General features: G+C 40.0%; 1 long non-coding RNA gene across 1 annotated transcript; it reads right to left on the reverse strand.

The window, feature by feature from the left end:
* Positions 1 to 6,469: 6,469 nt before the first annotated feature.
* LOC104596742 (uncharacterized) lies at positions 6,470 to 8,285 on the reverse strand. Its single transcript, XR_735090.3, has 2 exons — positions 8,032 to 8,285; positions 6,470 to 7,738 (listed from the first exon to the last, which is right to left on the reverse strand). It is a non-coding gene; the product is annotated as an uncharacterized LOC104596742 (long non-coding RNA).
* Positions 8,286 to 8,668: the final 383 nt, after the last annotated feature.

The following is an 8,668-nucleotide window of genomic DNA, read 5'->3' on the forward strand; positions in this document are numbered from 1 at the left end:
GAATGTCGTCTACATATAGAACTAGAAATGTAACCTTATCTCCACTAGACTTCCTGTAAACACAGGGCTCATCCGGGTTCTGCTCAAAGTCAAACTTTTTGATGGTAGAGTCAAACCGGATGTTTCAACTCCTAGAGCCTTGCTTAAGTCCATATATGGATCTATTTAACTTGCATACCATGTGTTCTTGACCCGCAGCTATGAAACCTTGCGGTTGCTGCATATAGATATCTTCAGTAAGATCTCCATTTACGAATGCAATTTTGACATCCATTTGCCAAATCTCGTTGTCATGGTATGCTGCTACAGCTAGCAGGATCCGAATGGATTTAAGCATGGCCACGGGCGAAAAGGTTTCCTCATAATCGATGCCCTCTTTCTAAGTGTACCTTTTCGCCACAAGATGAGCTTTGTACGTCTCAATCTTACCATCGAGGCCCTTCTTCCTCTTATAGATCCATTTGCAACCAATTGCTTTAACCCGGGGGGTGGATCTACTAGAGTCCAGTCTCCATTGGTCTCTATTGAGTCCATCTCAGCTTTCATGGCATCTACCCAATTCAGGGAATCTATGTCCAATATAGCTTCCGCATAAGTCACGGGATCCTCCTCACTAGTCAAGGCTTCCACCAGGTAACTATCCTGGTCATAGCTAAAACGGACAAGTAGCCTGGACACCCGGGTAGATCTTCTAGGTTGGTCAATACCTGGAACCTGTGGGACACCTCCCACTGACCCTGAGCTCTTCTCATCAAAAACTATTTCCTGAGGGTGTGAGTCTAGGATATAATCAGTCTCTAAGAACTGTGCATTTCGATTGTAGAACACCTTCTGCTCACTTGGGTCATAGAATAGGTAACCCACAGAGCCTTTTGGGTAACCTATGAATAGGCAACGTGTGGTCTTGGATTCCAACTTGTCCGCACTCGTTCTTTTAACGTACGCAAGACAACCCCAAATCTTTAAGTGTTTGACACTTGGTTTCTTTCCGGTCCAAAGTTCGTATGGAGTATTCGAAACCGATTTGGTTGGAACCCTATTCAGCACGCATATCGCAATCTCTAATGCGTATCCCCAAAAGGATGTGGGTAACTCTGAGTGTACAAGAAGTGATCGGACCATATCCAATAAGGTCCTATTCCTCCTCTCTGAAACACCGTTAAGCTGTGGTGTAGCAAGAGGAGCTAACTGTGATACTATCCGGTTGACCTTCAAGTAGTCCCTGAATTCGTTAGAGAGATATTTGCCACCTCGATATGATCAAAGGGCCTTAATTTCTCTCCCTAACTGTTTCTAAACTTCTTGCCAGAACTCTTTGAACTTTTCAAAGGATTCGGACTTATGTCACATTAGGTACACGTAACCATACCGAGAATAGTCATCGGTAAATGTAATGAAATACACGTGCTGGTTATGAGTCCAAACACTCAGGGTACTACATACATCACTATGTATAAGGTCAAGCGTGCCTATACATCTTTCAGGCTTACTGTTAAATGGTCGTTTTGTCATCTTACCCTAAAGGCAAGGCTCACAAGTGGGAAGATCTTCTACAGTTAGAAAATCCAAAGGACCATCCTTTACCAGCCTTGTGATACGGTCAACACCGATATGGCCAAGTCGGTAATGCCACAGGCACGTGGGATTAACGGTATCACAGATTCTTTTCTTGGGGATTTCAGCCGACGTAGTTTCGGCTATGTTAGTTTCTAGAGAATGATGTAGAACATAGAGACCATTCTCTAGTTCCCCGTATGTGATGAATCTGTTGTTTCTTTTAATAGTAATCACATTACTAAAGAAGACAGAATAACCATCAGCACACAGTTTTGAGACAAAAATCAAATTTCTTCTTAAGTTTTGTACAAAAAAACAATCTTTAAGTACAATAGTTCCTTCTCTAAAAATTAACTCTATAGTTCCAATGGTCGTAGCTGCAACACTTGCAGAAGTCCCCAAGTAAAGCGCTACTTCTCCTTCACTCAGCCCTCTGCTTACCTTAAACCCCTGCAGTGAGTTACACGCATGAGTTGAAGCCCCGGAGTCAATACACCAGCATACAGAAATAACCAACAAATTGGTTTCTATGACACAAGATTCGAAATTACCTTTCTTGGATTCCAGGTATTGAGGACAATTCCTCTTCTAGTGGGCAGTCTACTTGCAAAAATGACAAGCATCTGATGCCTTATCTTTCCTCTGCTTCTTGGGTTTGGTGGACTTTTTCTAGGGCTTTTTCTTTGCCCTCCTCTTCTTGCTCGATTTGCCTGCTTCAACAAGCATGGCAATGAACTCATCATTCTTAATCAATTCTTCGGCCCTCTGCAAGATATTGTCGAGTTCTTGCAAACTGACATTCAGCTTGTTCATGTTATAATTCATGATGAATGGATTGAAGGACGGAGGCAAAGAGTTGAGAATAACATCGATCTGGGTTACCAGATCCAGCCCGGATCCAAGAGCCTCCAATTCATTGATATAACCCATCATCCGAAAACAATGGTCGTGAACCTGTTGGCCCTTGGACATCTGCGCGGTCATGAACTGCTTCAAGACCTTCTGCCGAGTAGAACGGTTATACTCTTCATACATTGTCTTGAGACTGTCCAATATGTCATTGGATAGTTTCATCTGATCAAACTGCCTCTGTATTGGATTATCCAACGAGGCAATGATATAGCAGCGGGCAAGAGAATTTTGTCCTCCCATTCTTGGTATTCTCTTCTCCGGGCCTCAGAAGCCCTATCTCCCAAACGATCCGGGGTAGGATTCTTGGCCACCTTATCCAACTTTTCAGAGGTTAAGACTAGCATAAGGTTATGGTACCAGTCGGCATAGTTTGGGCCCTTAAGCTTGTTGTGTCTGTTTGCCATTTTCTGATAAAAGAACAAACATTAGTCCACAACCTAATTTGATTCATGTTCATTACATAGATATGACTTTTAATTTATGTTCCATTCCCATTTATTCATCTCTGAGATTTCCCTCCTATCTCAGTGACGGAGACAACGAATTGTCTCTAGAGATGTGGGAAACCACATAGGGTGCATGGAGCCAACTGTTTCAGCTGCAAAACCCCACCACCTTTCTATGATGGATCATATCCACTCATAATATGAGCTTTCCCTTTGGCCTCTATCAGACAAGGTTCATATCCATTTTAGGTTAAACTTTTCTGTCCAGTGAGTGCTCACCCATCATATTCGTGAACGCCAAGGTACCGTGAGAGAGTTCCCATTTTCTGGTGAAGCCCCTCCCACATCGGTCTATGACGCCCCTATCATCTTGTGAAACATTCAGACAAATCCAACAGCAAATGGATAGCCCATTTTCTGGTGTGTTTCCTCATTACTGAAGGACCCATCTTCATGTTAATGATGGAAGGCCTTTAGAGAGTTCATCATATGAATCTCCCTATTACATGCACTCATATTGCTGGAGGGAACAAGAATTACACCCTAGCTTAATTTAGGTCAAACCAGAGTGGCTCCCATTGACTTTCATAAAGCCAGATTTAGGTGGGCCCTAATCAGCTAGGGTTCCGCACGTATCCTCTTCAGGAGGTGGGGCCCACCACTGAGGAAGATCATCCAATGATCTTTAGGGACACCAGGGCAATGATGTGCATTCAACCATGGTGTGCGCAAGAGCCACTATCGAATCTGCATGGGCCAAGTACTTATGGCCCATGTACGTAGCACATCACACATCCATACATCACATGTAGGGATAAATTGATCCAATCAATTAAATATCTATAAAGCCCATAATTAAAGCCCATAACATTAACAATTAACATTATCTAGGTATATGGGCCGAATTAGGGTTTAGCAGTTTGGCCCATATAGCTTTCCTGCAAAAGTGGGCTTTTAGCAGTTTTAACAATTTAAAACTGGGCCTTACAGGTTGGGCCGAATTAAACTCTTAATTAATTATCAATCCTTAGGCCTATTAGTGGAAATTAGGGCTGACAATCAGTCTTGATCGAACCCTAGATTCGGTCCAACCAGTTTGGACCAATCTGGTTCGAATGGGTCTAGGGTTTGATCTTTAATTAAAGATTTAATCCAAGAAAATGATTTGAAATTAAATAGTAATCAACGAAAAGCAACAATCAGTCAAAGAGGGTTGTTCGCACATCACATCCTACAAAACAGAGGTTAGATCACAGAATGTAGTTTCATAAACTACAAATCACAGATTGCGATATACCCATTTGCGAAATCTCCTTCCTGCGCTGCAATCTTCGATCCAAGAATAATAAAATAGAAACCTTAAATTTTCTATTAATATTACATCAAATCGAATCCTATACATTCAGTCTAAAAAATAAAAAAAAAAATTATTTTACAAACCAAATGTAATAAATAAATCAAGAAACTACAAAATCGCAGTTTTCTGTGCCAATCAAGATTCGATCTCTAGTTGTACAAACAACCCATGAATCAAGAAAATTATAAAGAACAATTCTAAATAAAATTCAGATTTATAAAACTTAATTTCAGACCATTCGCCCTCTATCTAGGAAACTATTTTCCAGAAAAAAAACCTAATCTGCGCAAATCGGGTAGAACGCCTTCTGCCCATTTGCGCAGGTTCAGATCTACATTAATTCGGCAACTTGAACCATGGTTCTAATACCACTGAAGGGAATAGACATCCATCATATGGATGGTTGAATCCTACAGGTAGGTTGGGCGAAATTTCAAAAATTTCCTCTCCCCTCATATGGGAACTGTTTTAGAAAATCTGCATTTTCAAGGATCAATCTTGAACCATAAACCAAACCAGATCTGAAACCAGAAGCAGGAGAGGGATATACCTGATACGGAGAAGCAGTATTTCCCAATGGAGGTGTTCACGCCCAAGGAAGGAACCAAAAACTGCTCCCACTGAAAATGGCGTAGTGCATGATGGAGCAGAATCAACAATATTCGTCCAACAAACCGAATCCTTCACAAGAATTCGCTAGAGGCTGTGAGCACAACTTCAGATCAGCCTTTCTCCAAAGACTGATATCAAGATCCAATCTTGATCATTCCTGCTAAAAAGAGGAGATTGAACTACGGTAATGGCGGCGGTAGGACGGAGGCGGCAAGGAGAAAATAGCTCAGTCTCACTGGGTGCTATGATCTCTCTCTGATTTGAATGTGATCATCTTCTAAAGCTGCCGCCCCCTTCTCTTTTTATAACCTTAAAGGGATCAGCTCCTAATTCCATTAGGAGTTGCGGATCCAAAACATATTTGGATCTGAATTCCCTTTAAGAGATAAGGATAGACCCTTATCTTATCTACAGATTAGATCAGCCCTCTCCTAATCTGATTAGGAGGTTTCCAGATCTGAATCTGTATTTAGATTTGGACTCTCTGAGTGGATAGGGTAAGACCCTATCCTATCTGCTAATCTAATCTCAGATTCGCCCCCACTTTAACTGATCAAATCAGCCCAGTTCGAAATGGGCTTTAGGCCCAATAAGAATATGTACTCACTTAGCCTTCCAAATTGCTGCCCAGTTGGGCTTCCTTGTAATGGCATGGGACCCAAGCATTGATCTACACATCAGCCACAAGGGTTCGGCCCAACCTTTGTTACAAGGCCTAGCTGAATTCACTAGAAAGCCCAGTGAACCCCTTGAGCCCATCACATGAACTCTATAGGCCCAACACTTACACTAAGTGGTCCTTAGGCCAAGCCACCTTGTAACACTCATGGACTGTGGGCAGATACAAGATTAGCCCATCAGGTATTACCCTCAATGGTCTTACATTTGACCTCTTAGCCCATAATGATCATACACTGCCCGACAAGAGAGGACCTCTCCCTTGGTTGCAAGGAAAAGTGTTGCACTCTCTACTCACATTGATCTAGGGAATTAAAACATTTTGCAAACAATTTGAAACCGTATCATATATATATTTATATCCATATATAAAATATATTTTGCAAAACAAATCTCAACGATTAAAATCGGTTGCCGACAGTCTTGGTTTCCATCAGAGAGAGTGGATCCTCGATAATTACCTTTGTCTGACAAAGGGGCTGATCCTGTCACTATGATCACCCACTCAGATGAATTCTCGGACTGTCCCAACATACCCAGGTTTTGACCCCTCTAAGGATCTCACTGATTAGCATATCAAAGACAGCCCAATCCGACACCTAGTGCAGTATCATAATCGAGTCTAGGGGTCAGATGTAAGTTTTCAATTTTGCCCACTAATCACCAAGGTCTAGGGCAATACTAGAAATCTGGTCTGGTTCAGGGTTTCAAGTAAACATATACTACATGTACTTTGGGTCTCACCCTGGTAGCTGAGACAGGCCACCCCAACACTTGGCGGCACACCAGTGTCAGCCTTAGCAGGATAAATCTCCCTAGACTTTTCCAATGGCTGTGAGCATTCTAAACTAACACGAGTCTCATTAAGTGTCCAGTTTAAGGGTATTACAGAAAAACACACCACAAGAACACGAATCAAATATGCACTTTATTCATTTACAATAAATGTCATAAGTACATCAATGAAACAGGGTGAGACCCAAAGCACGAATCAAATATGCACTTTATTCATTTTACCTAGAAAACTGAAAAACAGAAATTCTGAAATTGGTTTTATCTGGTAGGATACATCTTTGATCAAAGCCTGAGAGGAATAACACGACCAGTACTAATAGCCCCAACAATGAAACAGGGAATTCATCTTTTTTTGCTGCTTATGAGAAAGTTAGCTCTGATGGAGGAACTTGCCTGCCATAAATTTTGTCAAGGGGAGGATGGAATCTTGTGTAATTAATAGAGTCTGACTCTTAAACCGTGTGGGTGACATGTAATATGGCATAAGGTCCATCCAGTTCAACAGGCCAGCCCAAATGGATTATCTTGACTTTTTACGCCATTAATATTTAATTAGAAGGATCCTAATCAGTTGGATTTCCAACTTTCCCACATTTTCTCTGCATATTCCACTTTTCTCAAGATATTGTCAAACATGGACCAGATAAAATATTGGATAGCAAATTGTGCTACAGTTTTACCAATCAAATGAGATGGTGTTATATCATCCAAAGCTTGAAAGAACCATCAAAAAACTGATAGTTTAGATAATTCATGCTAATTTTGAGTAGTAATAAATTTGTACCCGGTACTTTGAGGTAATGACATAATTATTTAAACTTTTAAAAATAGACACTTGGGTCATTCTGTCAGTTAAACATTACATAATTTAAAAAATACCTTCTTTATGTAGTATTTCTTAGATCATTCTATCGCTACCCCCAAATTATAGGATACCTATCCATAATTTACCCTAAAAAATAAGGCACATAACAAAGTGAAGTTGGTAAATTCAGTCACTGTTTGGAGGCATGAAGGGATGAGAGAAAAAGGGGAGAGGGATTAAAAGGCAAAATCTATATATTATAGACTCATTAATTTGATGTTTTATTCGTTGTTTTAATACTGAAATCGTGTGAATTGAAAGACCCAGTTTAACTTATATTCCAGTACAACATCCATATCTAAGAAATATCCATTAACTAATATCGGTAATCCATAAAGGCGGATAGGAGGCATATATACTATCTAATTAATTAAGGCGTGGGAGGTTGTCTTGAGCAGCGATTGTTGATCTTGCATGGCCGTGGTTTTTTGGGGATGCAAGTCTTGTATGGTTCACCATTCTTGCCGCAACTAATAGCTGGAGCTTTAGGATTAAAACCAATTACGCCACCCTTTTCTGCAGAACAAATAAATAGAGAATAGATAAATGATGATCAAGGGTTCATAATTCAACAACAGAATGGTACTGATCGAACCAAAAAGGAATAGAAGAACAGCTAGAATTCATTTAGAGGAACCCAGTAGTCAGAACAAGAGTTACTCATATGATGATGATATTCGTATTCTTTTCAGGGATATATGTTTCACCCCAGCATCATTATACTCCGACTCTGAATCCTCGTATGTTTTCCATAGACTATTGAAGCTTTTAAACGGAGATATAAGAAATATGAAATAACATGTTCTTACCTAGGTGAGACATCTCAACCAATGGCCGAGCCCCAACTTCAGTTGGTGGGATGAAAAAATCTGAAACTAAAAGGATGCAAATTAAGGCAATGACCTTCATTTTGTTGTTTCGATGTGTTAAGCTGTCTTCTGCTCCAACCCCTATTTATAGATCATTCTCTGGTGGATGGGAGCCGGAGGGGTGAGTGAGAGAGAGAATTGGGGGCGGCTTTGTTGTCCTTATTATCTTCATGGGTCTCTCTTTCACCACAAATTTTGTAAAATCTAGATAAGATTGATTAATACATGTCTTTCTTTGATTAATACATAAATTGGTTAGTTGATTAAAACACTAACGAATCATGAGAATGATTTTGATCCACCATTGATTAGCTCAAAGTTTGAAACAACAAAGAATTATGAGTTCCTGACATGAATTAAGATAGCGAAAAGAGAGAAGAGAAATAAGATGTTGTATTTGGAGACAAAAATCATACTGTGAAAGATGAGATGCAATGGATTTTAAACATGGGGAATAATTTCAGCAAGATAAGATTGGACTTTGATTGAATTTTTATATTATAAATTATTAATGAATTAAACTGGAAATACCTAAGATGCTATATTTTTTTAATAATATAAAACAGAAATCACTTAT

Source organism: Nelumbo nucifera, chromosome 5 (assembly GCF_055504915.1).
Source record: "Nelumbo nucifera cultivar China Antique chromosome 5, China Antique-T2T, whole genome shotgun sequence".
Classification (NCBI taxonomy): Eukaryota; Viridiplantae; Streptophyta; class Magnoliopsida; order Proteales; family Nelumbonaceae; genus Nelumbo; species Nelumbo nucifera.